General features: G+C 46.0%; 1 protein-coding gene and 1 long non-coding RNA gene across 3 annotated transcripts in view; both read left to right on the top strand.

The window, feature by feature from the left end:
- LOC140069241 (uncharacterized) overlaps nt 1–13,782 on the top strand; it is a 381,540-nt gene that overhangs the window by 116,464 nt on the left and 251,294 nt on the right. The gene's annotated exons all lie outside the window — the stretch shown is intronic.
- Nucleotides 1–13,782, top strand: part of LOC140069260 (uncharacterized) — a 179,979-nt gene that overhangs the window by 13,780 nt on the left and 152,417 nt on the right. For both annotated transcript variants that reach the window (XR_011848764.1, XR_011848765.1), the window contains exon 2: nt 644–748. This is a non-coding gene — a long non-coding RNA (uncharacterized lncRNA). The remainder of the gene's footprint in view (nt 1–643; nt 749–13,782) is intronic.

Below are 13,782 nucleotides of genomic sequence, written 5' to 3'. Positions count from 1 at the left end.
TTATATTTTAGTTCGGTACGATCGCGGTGATACTAAATTTATATATATAGGTTTTATTGCATTTTAATACATTTTCAAAAGTTAAAGGAAACCTACCATTTCAAATGGTAGGTTTAAGCTGTAAACACCGAGCACCAGCTCAGGGTGAGCTGGTGCCGGTGCTTAGTTTCGTTAGTGTTAAAACCGCGGTATCGCGGTTTTAACACTTTTTAAACTTTATAGGCAGAAGCCGCTACGGCGCTGCGCGCGCCTGCGGCATTTCCTATGTAGGCGCGCGCACGATCGTGCGCACGCAGCGCCGAAGCAGTTTCTGCTATAAAGTTTAAAAAGTGTTAAAACCGCGATACCGCGGTTTTAACACTAACGAAACTAAGCACCGGCACCAGCTCACCCTGAGCTGGTGCTCAGTGTTTACAGCTTAAACCTACCATTTGAAATGGTAGGTTTCCTTTAAACAAATGTGTACGAATAAGTAGTTTTATATTTGGAGAGATCAGGCATTACCTATTGTGTCTGTTATTTTTACTGCTTATTACGTTTTATATCAGTTCTAGGGAAAGGGGGTGATTTGATCTTTTGTTTTTTCCTTTTTTTAATTATGTTTGAAACTTTTTTGAATTTTTTTTTTTACTATTTTTTTTAGACCCTCTAGGATACATTTACCCTAGATTGTCCGATCGTTCCTACCATATACTGCAATTCCACGTGCCATCGTCTTTTAAACGCTGCCGCCAGCGCATCGGAAGAGGTAAGAGGCAATATACAGCAAACCCCACCTCTGTATTAAGAGCGCTCACCCAATGAGCCCTCTTCACACACACACCGAGTGTTAAGGGGTTAAAAACCATTTTTTGCACATACCAGGGTATATAGTGAGAGAGTCCTATGCACAATACCTTCAGACAACACAAGAGATGATCCAGTTGCAGGGGCCCCTGTTACAATAATGATCTCTGAGAAGATCCCTCTCTATATACCAGTGCAATCTATGTCACAGCGTAACAGTAGCAGATAACAGCTCTTAGTTACATAAAATCCACATATAGGCAACCACTAAGCCCATAGCCTAGTGCAGTGATGGCAAACCTTTTGGAGACAGAGTGCCCAAGCTAAAACCAAATCTCACTTGTATGTTGCAAAGTGCCAACATGCCAATTTAAGCAGTAACTTATTGATCCCTGCTGTATCACAGGTTGTACTCGTATTGGTGTCCTGAGTTCACCAAAACAATAGAAAGATGGAGAAATTTGGTTTGTAGTTTCCCTCCAGGGTCCCCTGAAGAGGAAGATCCAGAGGACCCAGAGCAGGAGCTCCAATGACAATCCATCTCTATCCACACCTTTCTGCTCCTCCTGTAGTCCTGGCAGTGAAGGATGTCACTTTAAAATAACGCTAGCATGCCACGTCCTGGGCTGTATTGGACCACAAGAGAAAGCCTTGAGTCGTATCTGGCAAACTCTGTGTTGGGGTGAAGGCCTGGGTGCCCACAGAAAGGGCTCTGAGTGCCACCTCTGGCACCCGTGCCATAGGTTCGCCACCACTGGCCTAGTGGGTAGAGGCTCTGTATCTCTATGGCAGATGGAGCTGTGAGGTTGTGGGTTTAAATCCCAGGCTGGGCAAAAATGTATTTATTATTATTATTGAGACGATGACTATTATTATGATGTTATGGTAAAAATTTGGGGCGTGGCCAAGGAGGATTGCTACGCGTGCCGCCATTTTATCCTTCTTTCCCTTCCAAAAATGTTTGGAGCTATGGTCATAGGTCATACGAAAACGAACTAGCACAAAGAGCCGAGCCGTTCACGTGAACAGCTTTGTGAACTGATGGCTCACTAAACCCCTCCCCTAAACAGCTCGCCACATCCCCTTTGACCCGATAATATCAGGTTAAAAGTGGGTTGTATGGGGAGCCTGTTCAAGAGGCAAAAGAGCCAGCTCTTCTTAGTGGGCGGAGCCTAATGAGCCAGCTCACTAAGAAGAGATGTAATTCCCATCACTACTGCAGACTGTATTTACAAAACAACCCCTGTTTGTATCTCTGGGGTTTCTGAGGCAATATAGCAGGGGCAACAGGCTAATCACACTATTTCTTAGCAGTATTAGCAAATCCTTATACATATGTCCACAGTGTAGACAGAGACCATATAACATGTGACAGGACATATATATATATATATATATACAGCAGATAAGAGAGGGGGATATTACCTGGGGGCTGCACAGTGTATACAGAGACCATATAACATGTGACAGGACATATATATATATATATATATATATATATATATATATATACAGCAGATAAGAGAGGGGGATATTACCTGGAGGCCGCACAGTGTAGACAGAGACCATATAACATGTGACAGGACATATATATATACAGCAGATAAGAGAGGGGGATATTACCTGGAGGCCGCACAGTGTATACAGAGACCATATAACATGTGACAGGACATATATATATATACAGCAGATAAGAGAGGGGGATATTACCTGGAGGCTGCACAGTGTATACAGAGACCATATAACATGTGACAGGACACATATATATATATACAGCAGATAAGAGAGGGGGATATTACCTGGAGGCTGCACAGTGTATACAGAGACCATATAACATGTGACAGGACATATATATATACAGCAGATAAGAGAGGGGGATATTACCTGGAGGCCGCACAGTGTAGACAGAGACCATATAACATGTGACAGGACATATATATATATATATACAGCAGATGAGAGGGGGATATTACCTGGAGGCTGCACAGTGTATACAGAGACCATATAACATGTGACAGGACATATATATATACAGCAGATAAGAGAGGGGGATATTACCTGGAGGCCGCACAGTGTATACAGAGACCATATAACATGTGACAGGACATATATATATATACAGCAGATAAGAGAGGGGGATATTACCTGGAGGCCGCACAGTGTAGACAGAGACCATATAACATGTGACAGGACATATATATATACAGCAGATAAGAGAGGGGGATATTACCTGGGGGCAGCACAGTGTATACAGAGACCATATAACATGTGACAGGACATATATATATACATACATACATATACAGCAGATAAGAGAGGGGGATATTACCTGGGGGCCGCACAGTGTGGACAGAGACCATATAACATGTGACAGGACATATATATATATATATACATATATATACAGCAGATAAGAGAGGGGGATATTACCTGCAGCCCGCATAGTGTGGAGAGAAATAAGATCTACCAGGAAGCGAGAAAAGTAAAATACCCGAATACCGGATAGAACTGCACAGGTGACATTCCTGTACAGGATAGATACTCATATACTGTAGAAGGAAGGGCAGACAGATCATCTTCTAGTATATAAAGGTGTATGTGTGTGTATGTGAGTGTGTGTCCGTCCGCTAAAGGAATCTGGGTTTAGGATCACCAAATTTTGCACAGCCGCTCCATGTGACTCAGGGAATGTCATATAATAAGTTTTTTCACCCCACGCTTTCCAAATTCCACTTATTACCCACCATATATAGGAGCTATTGTCTATGATTGGTTGCTGTTCTGCCACAGATCATTAATATGAGCTCTGAGCAGTGATTGGTTACTATAGGCAATGAGTATCAGATGCTTATGTGTGAGGCAAGAAAATCAAAGGATTTTTTTGTGCGCCTTATAGTCTGAAAAATACGGTATATATCAGATAATAGAGGAGGATATTACCTGGAGTCTGCACAGTGTGAACAGAGACAATATAATAGGATAATATATTACACTCACAGGCCACTTTATTAGGTACACCATGCTAGTAACGGGTTGGACCCCCTTTTGCCTTCAGAACTGCCTCAATTCTTCGTGGCATAGATACAACAAGGTGCTGGAAGCTCCTCAGAGATTTTGCTCCATAGTGACATGATGGCATCACACAGTTGCCGCAGATTTGTCGGCTGCACATCCATGATGCGAATCTCCCGTTCCACCACATCCCAAAGATGCTCTATTGGATTGAGATCTGGTGACTGTGGAGGCCATTTGTGTCCAGTGACCTCATTGTCATGTTCAAGAAACCAGTCTGAGATGATTCCAGCTTTATGACATGGCGCATTATCCTGCTGAAAGTAGCCATCAGATGTTACAGGGTACATTGTGCTCATAAAGGGATGGACATGGTCAGCAACAATACTCAGGTAGGCTGTGGCGTTGTACCAAGGGGCCCAAAGAGTGCCAAGAAAATATTCCCCACACCATGACACCACCACCACCAGCCTGACCCGGTGATACAAGGCAGGATGGATCCATGCTTTCATGTTGTTGACGCCAAATTCTGACCCTACCATCCGAATGTCGCAGCAGAAATCGAGACTCATAAGACCAGGCAACGTTTTTCCAATCTTCTACTGTCCAATTTCGATGAGCTTGTGCAAATTGTAGCCTCAGTTTCCTGTTCTTAGCTGAAAGGAGTGGCACCCGGTGTGGTCTTCTGCTGCTGTAGCCCATCTGCCTCAAAGTTGGACGTACTGTGCGTTCAGAGATGCTCTTCTGCCTACCTTGGTTGTAACGGGTGGCGATTTGAGTCACTGTTGCCTTTCTATCAGCTCGAACCAGTCTGCCCATTCTCCTCTGACCTCTGGCATCAACAAGGCATTTCCGCCCACAGAACTGCCGCTCAGTGGATGTTTTTTCTTTTTCGGACCATTCTCTGTAAACCCTAGAGATGGTTGTGCGTGAAAATCCCAGTAGATCAGCAGTTTCTGAAATACTCAGACCAGCCCTTCTGGCACCAACAACCATGCCACGTTCACAGGCCACAAATCACCTTTCTTCCCCATACTGATGCTCGGTTTGAACTGCAGGAGATTGTCTTGACCATGTCTACATGCCTAAATGCACTGAGTTGCCGCCATGTGATTGGCTGATTAGAAATTAAGTGTTAACGAGCAGTTGGACAGGTGTACCTAATAAAGTGGCCGGTGAGTGTATATACATACACACACGCGCATGCGAGGGCGGTTCAATAAGTACCCGTGTTAGAAATGAAGACACCATTTTTTCCCAAATTTTTTTTTTATTTTTCAACATAGTCGCCTTTTGGAAAGATACACTTCTCCCAACATTCCTGCCAATTTTTTTTAACCCCTGCCAAATATAGGATTTGTCGAACTCTCCAAAATACATCTCTGTCTCGGGAATGACTTCCTCGTATAAGTAAAAATTTTTCCCGTGAGCCATTTCTTCATGTAAGGGAACAAGAAAAAGTCGTAGGGAACCAAATCGGGTGAATAAGGGGGTGCGGCAGCAATTCATAACGCAATTAATGCGGTTTGGCGGCGACAACTTCGGATGCATGTGCTGGTGCGTTATCGTGGTGAAACAGCACCTTCTTTTTCAAATGCGGCCGCGTCTCAAACTCACTGTAGTATTGTCTAGTGATCGTTCTTCTTTTTTCTAAAAAATCCGTGAGGATGACGCCGTTCGCATCCCAAAAAGTCTTCGCCTTCTTTGGAGCAGATTCACTGGGAGAAATAAATTGTTCTGAATGTTTCTGGTGTGTAATGATGAATCCAGGTTTCATCAACGGTATCTCCTCGCATTTTACCCATCCAAAAACAAAAAGCAAATTACCGAACGATACTGCGCTTTTTCCATCTTAGCGAGAATCACGGAACACGTCTCACTCAAATGGCTGCCAAATCCAAACTAACCAATCAATCAGTCTGCAACTTGTTTTACCGTCATTTGAGAGATGGCAACACACAATGGTAACACCAACTTCCCTCAAGAATGCCCTCTGTTGTCAAACACAGGTACTTATTGAACCGCCCTCATATATAAAGTCATGGTCAAAAGTTTTGAGAATGACACAAATATCACATGATGTGTTGCCCTCTGGTTTGTCAGATGTTTTATCACATACAGAGATACAAGTGCAATCATATAATGAGAAACAAAAGCTTTTATGGACAGTTAGAAGGAGTTACTGCAGCGAGTCAATGGCGCAGATTTACTTACCTGGTCCAGTCGCGATCCAGCGGCACGTTCACTAAAGTCGTGCGCAGGATGTCCACCAGGTGTCGCTGCTACGCTGAAGTCCGCCGGAGTTCACCTTCTCGGTCTCGGTGTATGCGAGTGCAATTCTTGCGACACAATTTTTTTTTTAGAAATTCTGCGTTTTTTCCGAATCCGACGGGTTTTCCGATGGCCACTCCCCCCGATTAAGGTCGTGTGAAAGCCATTGCGATACGCCACAATCCGATCACGAGCGCCAAAATCCCGGGGCAATTCGAAAAATTCGGGAAACCTGACAATATAACAGGATATTTTTTTTTTTTAGTTTTCAACATAGTCCACTTTTGGAAACATACACTTCTCCCAACGTTCCTGCCAATTTTTTTTAACCCCTCCCAAATATGGGATTTGCCGAACTCTCCAAAATACGTCTGTCTCGGCAATGACTTCCTCGTTTAAGTTAAATTAAATCGCCCCCCGATTTTTGTCGTGTGGAAGCCGGCGATACGCCACAATCCTGTCACGCGCGCCAAAATCCCGGGGCAATTCAGTGCAAATCGAAAAAATTTGGGAAACCTGACGAAAATGCGCGATTCGGACCCTTAGTAAATGAGCCCCAATATTTGCAGTGTTGACCCTTGTTCTTCAGGACCTTGCAATTCTCCCTGGCAGATCTCACTCACCTTCTGACTGATAGCCGTCCATTCCTGCACAATCACTGCTGCATTTTGTCACAATGTGTTGGTTTTTGTTTGTCCCCCGTCTCCTGATGATTGACCACAAGTTCTCAATGGGATAAGATCCGGGGAGTTTCCAGGCCATGGACCCAAAATCTCTCTGTTTTGTTCCCTGAGCAATTTAGTTCTCCCCTTTGCTTTATGGCAGGTGCTCCATCATGCTGGAGAAGGCATTGCTCATCACCAAACTGCTCCTGGAGGGTTGGGAGAAGTTGCTCTTGGAGGTCATTCTGGTGCCATTCTTTATTCATGGAGGTGTTTTTAGGAAAGACCGTGAGAGAGCCGATTCCCTTGGCTGAGAAGCCGCCCCACACATGAATGGTTGCGAGAGGCTTTACAGGTGGCATGAGACAAGACTGGTGGGATCATTCAACTTGTCTTCTCCCAACAAGCTGTTTTCCAGATGTTCCAAAGCAGTCCACTCCCTGCACCTCCTGCAGAATATCAGTCTTTCCCTAAAACCTAATGCAGTAGACTTTGTAAAAATTAACATTTGTATCTTTCTCAAAACTTTTGGCCATGACTGTATACAGCAGATAAGAGAGAGGGATATTACAATTTCCATTTCCTTTAGTCCGTGAGGCAGCACGCACGTGATTCTTCCCCTAGGCACAACTCAAAAAAGAACAGGTTACCAAGCAGTAGGAGACAATTAAACAATTAGTGTCTTGGCTGACTCCACCTATATAAGGCCGGAGCACACACACAACCCTTGTATGGTATATAGCAATAACGTTTCATCATTTAAGGGTGGGAAAGTTGTGCTTCCTCACGGACTAAAATAAATGGACATTTCGGTAAGCAAATTTCCTCCTTCTTTTTCGTCCGTTCGGCAAGCAGTACTTATGGGGAGGGATCTTAGTTGCCTGTTGCAGCACCATATTGTGTAAGGATGAAACCTTCGGAGGCAGAGAAGTCCATCCTGCAGAGATCTATAGACGAGGATGGAGAGGACCACGTGGCTGCTCTGTAGGACTGATAGACGTGACAGAGCTCAGCTAAAGAAGCTGATGTAGAGTTGGCTCTCAGCTGGTCTAGAGCTTCATGACCGGAGAGACTCAACAGCATCTCATGGAGACAATGATCCAAGTGGACAATTTGCCCCCTTTTTAACCCCAAAACGACCTGGCCCTTTTTAGTTTTTTTCGATTCCATTTTACACACACTTCAAAAATCTCTAACTTTTTTATTTTTCCACATAAAGAGCTCTATGACGGCTTATTTTCTGCGTAACAAATTGCACTTCATAGTGACGTATTTAATTTCCCATGCCGTGTACTGGGAAGCGGAAAAAAAATCCAAATGCAGTGAAAATGGTGAAAAAACACATTTGCGATGTTTTCTTGTGGGCGTGGATATTATGGCTTTCATTGTACGCCCCAAATGACATGTCTGCTTTATACTTTGGGTCGCTACGATTACGTGGATACCAAATATGTATAGGTTTTATAATGTTTTCATACATTAAAGGAAACCTACCACTTGAAGTGGCAGGTTTCTGATGGAAATACCGGGCACCAGCTCAGGGTGAGATCAGGGTGAGCTGGTGCCGGAGCTTATTTTCGTTAGTGTTTTAAACCGCGGTGTCGCGGTTTAAAACACTTTTTAAACTTTATAGCCGGCGCAGGGAGGTACACGCTCAGCGCTTACCATGCGCGCGGCTCTCCTTCACTTCCTATGTAGCCGCGTGCACGGTAAGCGCCGAGCGCGTACCTGCCTGCGCCGGCTATAAAGTTTAAAAAGTGTTTTAAACCGCGACACCGCGGTTTAAAACACTAACGAAAATAAGCTCCGGCACCAGCTCAGCCTGATCTGGTGCCCGGTATTTCCATCAGAAACCTGCCACTTCAAGTGGTAGGTTTCCTTTAAAACCTCCTGTACAAAATTTTTTTTTATTATTTTGCCATCTTCTGGTGCCAATAACTTTCATACTTTGGTGTATGGAGCTGTGGGTGGCGTCTTTTTTTTTTGCGACTTTTGATGGCGTTTTCATTGCTATAATTTTTAGCACTGTGCGACCTTTTGATCACTTTTTATTAATTTTTTTATGTTTTTCAAAATAGCAAAAAAAAATGCCATTTTCCACTTTGGGCGCTATTTTCCGTTACGGGGTTAAATGCAGTGAAAATACGTTATTATATTTTGATAGATCGGGCATTTTCGGATGCGGTGATACCTAATGTGTTTATGATTTTTACTGTTCATTTATATCAGTTCTAGGGAAAGGGGGGATTTGAATTTTTTGGTTCTTTTTATTATAATTTTTTTTTCCTTTTTTTATTTTTACTATTTTTCAGACTCCCTAGGGTACTTTAACCCCTTAACGCTCTGCGCCGTAGCTCTACGGCGCAGAGGTATAAGGGATGTATGAAGAGGGCTCACGGGCTGAGTCCTCTTCATACAGAGGTGGGGGTTTTTGCATTTTGCACAAAACCCCCACCGCTAATAACCGCGGTCGGTGCTTGCACCGATCGCGGCTATTAACCCTCTAAACGCCGCCGGCAAAGTCGCCGGCGGCGTTTAAAAGACGGCGGCGCGCGGGCGCCGCCATCTTTTTTTCGATCGCCACGCCCCCGAACGTCATCGGGGGGGCGGCGATCGGTTACCAGGGTAGCCTCGGGTCTTCTTTTGACACGAGGCTACATGGTTTATGCAGGTTCGTTACAATGAGCCAGTGGCTCATTGTAATGTATGACCTGCAAAAATGCCATATATTGCAATACTGTAGTATTGCAGTATATGGTAGGAGCGATCTGACCATCTAGGGTTAATGTACCCTAGATGGTCTAAAAAAATAGTGAAAAAAAAAGTTTAAAAAATAAAAAAAATTAATAAAATATTAAAAGTTCAAATCAAAGTACAAACAGTAAAAATCACAGACATATTAGGTATCGCCGCGTCCCAAAATGCCCGATCTATCAAAATATAAAAAACGGTTACGGGCAGCGGTGACCTCTGGGGCGGGAAATGGCGCCCAAATGTCCGAAATGCGACTTTTACACCTTTTTACATAACATAAAAAATGAAATAAAAAATGATCAAAATGTCGCACAGACCTCAAAATGGTAGCAATGAAAACGCCGGCTCATTTCGCAAAAAATTACCCCTCACACATCTCCGTACACCGAAGTATGAAAAAGTTATTAGCGTCAGAAGATGGCAAAATTTTTTTTTTCTTTTTTGTACACATTCGTTTAATTTTTGAAAATGTATTAAAACACAATAAAACCTGTATAAATTTGGTATCACCGCGATCGCACCGAACCAAAGAATAAAGTAGGCATGTTATTTGGTGCGAAGAGTGAAAGTCGTAAAAACTGAGCCCACAAGAACGTGACGCACGTGCGTTTTTTTTTCAATTTTTCCACATTTGGAATTTTTTTTCAGCTTCGCAGTACATGGCATGTTAAAATAAATAACATCACGGGAAAGTAAAATTTGTTACGCACAAAATAAGCCCTCACACAGCTCTGTACACGTAAAAATGAAAAAGTTATGGATTTTTGAAGTTGGAGAGCGAGAAATCAGCCGAAAAACCCTGCGTCCTTAAGGGGTTAAAGGAAACCTACCACTTAAAAGTGGTAGGTTTATACACATATACATGGCACCAGCTCAGGGTGAGCTGGTGCCGGAGCATATTTTTGTTAAGGGAACAAAGCCCCGATCTTAGAATTATAAGTTATATTAACATATAACTCGGCGCACCGCACTTGCGCTCGGCGCACCATGCACGCGCCCTTGCGTGCGCCGTGTTCTGAAGTGCAGGAGAGTCGGTGACGTCACCGAGCTCTCCGGCACATGCGCGCCTGCGCAACTTAGCATGGGGAAACAGGCCGTGCTAATTTGCGCAGACGCGCGTGTGCCAGAGAGCTCGGTGACGTCACCGGCTCTCCTGCACTTCAGAATCCGGCGCACGCATGGGCGCGCGCATGGTGGGCCGAGCCCAAGTGCGGTGCGCCGAGGCAGGCTTAGGGTGATGCCACACATGGCATTTTTAGGCCGTTTTTAGTTTTGTAGAAAACGCATGCATTAAAAAAAACATCAGTTTTTGTCCGGTCTTCCGAATTTGCACAATTAAAATAGAAAAAACCGCATGCGATTTTTACAATCTGAAAACGACTAAAAACGCCATGTGTGGGGCATCACTCATAGGGACGGGCAGCAGCAGGGACATAGAGGGACTCGACCGCCCCCCTTAGCATTGCGGATGCGGCAGCTATGGTCAATAGGGCCAACAGGAGCGCGTGTTATGTGTTACCTGTGTGTGACATCACAGGAGCGCGTGTTATGTGTTACCTGTGTGTGACATCACAGGAGCGCGTGTTAAGTGTTACCTGTGTGTGACATCACAGGAGCGCGTGTTATGTGTTACCTGTGTGTGACATCACAGGAGCGCGTGTTATGTGTTACCTGTGTGTGACATCACAGGAGCGCGTGTTATGTGTTACCTGTGTGTGACATCACAGGAGCGCGTGTTATGTGTCACCTGTGTGTGACATCACAGGAGCGCGTGTTATGTGTCACCTGTGTGTGACATCACAGGAGCGCGTGTTATGTGTCACCTGTGTGTGACATCACAGGAGCGCGTGTTATGTGTTACCTGTGTGTGACATCACAGGAGCGCGTGTTATGTGTTACCTGTATGTGACATCACAGGAGCGCGTGTTATGTGTTAACTGTATGTGACATCACAGGAGCGCGTGTTATCTGTTACCTATATGTGACATCACAGGAGAGCGTGTTATGTGTTACCTGTGTGTGACATCACAGGAGCGTGTGTTATGTGTTACCTGTATGTGACATCACAGGAGCGCGTGTTATGTGTTACCTGTGTGTGACATCACAGGAGCGCGTGTTATGTGTTACCTGTGTGTGACATCACAGGAGCGCGTGTTATGTGTTACCTGTGTGTGACATCACAGGAGCGCGTGTTATGTGTTACCTGTGTGTGACATCACAGGAGCGCGTGTTATGTGTCACCTGTGTGTGACATCACAGGAGCGCGTGTTATGTGTTACCTGTGTGTGACATCACAGGAGCGCGTGTTATGTGTTACCTGTGTGTGACATCACAGGAGGGCGTGTTATGTGCTACCTGTATGTGACATCACAGGAGCGTGTGTTATGTGCTACCTGTATGTGACATCACAGGAGGGCGTGTTATGTGCTACCTGTATGTGACATCACAGGAGCGTGTGTTATGTGCTACCTGTATGTGACATCACAGGAGCTAATGTGCGGGGCTCTATGCTCACCTGCAGCTTCTTCTCCCTCCAGACTAATGCTGTCCCCTGTGTGTCCTGTGTGGGGCGCTGTGCTCACCTGCAGCTTCATCTCTGTCCAGACTAATGCTGCCCCCTGCGTGTCCTGTGTGGGGCGCTGTTCTCACCTGCAGTTCCATCTCCCTCCAGTCTAATGCTGTCCGCTGTGTGGGGCGCTGTTCTCACCTGCAGTTCCATCTCCCTCCAGTCTAATGCTGTCCCCTGTGTGTCCTGTGTGGGGCGCTGTTCTCACCTGCAGCTCCATCTCCCTCCAGACTAATGCTGTCCCCTGTGTGTCCTGTGTGGGGCGCTGTGCTCACCTGCAGTTCCATCTCCCTCCAGACTAATGCTGTCCCCTGTGTGTCCTGTGTGGGGCGCTGTGCTCACCTGCAGCTTCATCTCCCTCCAGACTAATGCTGTCCCCTGTGTGTCCTGTGTGGGGCGCTGTGCTCACCTGCAGCTCTATCTCCCTCCAGTCTAATGCTGTCCCCTGTGTGTCCTGTGTGGGGCGCTGTTCTCACCTGCAGTTCCATCTCCCTCCAGACTAATGCTGTCCCCTGTGTGTCCTGTGTGGGGCGCTGTGCTCACCTGCAGCTCCATCTCCCTCCAGACTAATGCTGTCCCCTGTGTGTCCTGTGTGGGGCGCTGTGCTCACCTGCAGCTCTATCTCCCTCCAGTCTAATGCTGTCCCCTGTGTGGGGCGCTGTTCTCACCTGCAGTTCCATCTCCCTCCAGACTAATGCTGTCCCCTGTGTGTCCTGTGTGGGGCGCTGTTCTCACCTGCAGTTCCATCTCCCTCCAGTCTAATGCTGTCCCCTGTGTGTCCTGTGTGAGGCGCTGTGCTCACCTGCAGCTTCATCTCCCTCCAGACTAATGCTGTCCCCTGTGTGTCCTGTGTGGGGCGCTGTGCTCACCTGCAGCTTCATCTCCCTCCAGTCTAATGCTGTCCCCTGTGTGTCCTGTGTGGGGCGCTGTTCTCACCTGCAGCTCCATATGCCATATCCCTCCTCAGCAGTGCAGCCAGAGATATATTTTCCCGTCAGAGCCATGGAGAGCCCCGCGGGGAGGTGAGGGGAGAGGGAGGGATCAGTCTCCTCCTCCGCGGGTGTCAGGCGGCTCCTGGAGTCTCTCACACTCTGAGGTGATGGAGATGCGGAGAGAAAATGGCCGCGGAGTGCAGAGCAGCCAATGAGGTGAGAGGGCGGGAAGACGAGGGGGCGGGGTTATGGAGTGTGAGGTGTGAGGAGAGCAGTGACCTGAGGGAGAAGATGATCTGAGGAGAAGGTGATGGCGGGAATCACATAATGGAGGCTCTTATATGTGTGAGGAGAAGCCCCAGCGGTTCCTGTGTTATATACATGTAGCAGGGGAGGGACAAACCCTTTCAGGACCCAGCAGTATAGACATTATTAGTGATTACTGTGTGTGAGGAGATGATGTGCTTATATATAAGTGAGGTAATATCTCTCCTGTGACAGGACAGGACTTCCATTATTATCTGACACCCAGTACAAGTCATTAGTTGTCAGGTAAGTGGCTGTGACTCCAGGGCACATATGTTCTGGTACATATCAGCACCAGGTAACTAATGAGTAATACAGTACTCACTACTCTGTTACTCCTCCTGGCAGGGGGTAATACAGCGCTCACTACTCTGTTACTCCTCCTTGCAGGGGGTAATACAGCGCTCACTACTCTGTTACTCCTCCTGGCAGGGGGTAATACAGCACTCACTACTCTGTTACTCCTCCTTCACCGGGGGTAATACAGCACTCA

This window comes from Engystomops pustulosus, chromosome 7 (genome assembly GCF_040894005.1).
Source record: "Engystomops pustulosus chromosome 7, aEngPut4.maternal, whole genome shotgun sequence".
NCBI lineage: Eukaryota > Metazoa > Chordata > Amphibia > Anura > Leptodactylidae > Engystomops > Engystomops pustulosus.
Note: the sequence above shows the minus strand (reverse complement) of the source record. Positions and strands in the feature narration are given on the sequence as shown.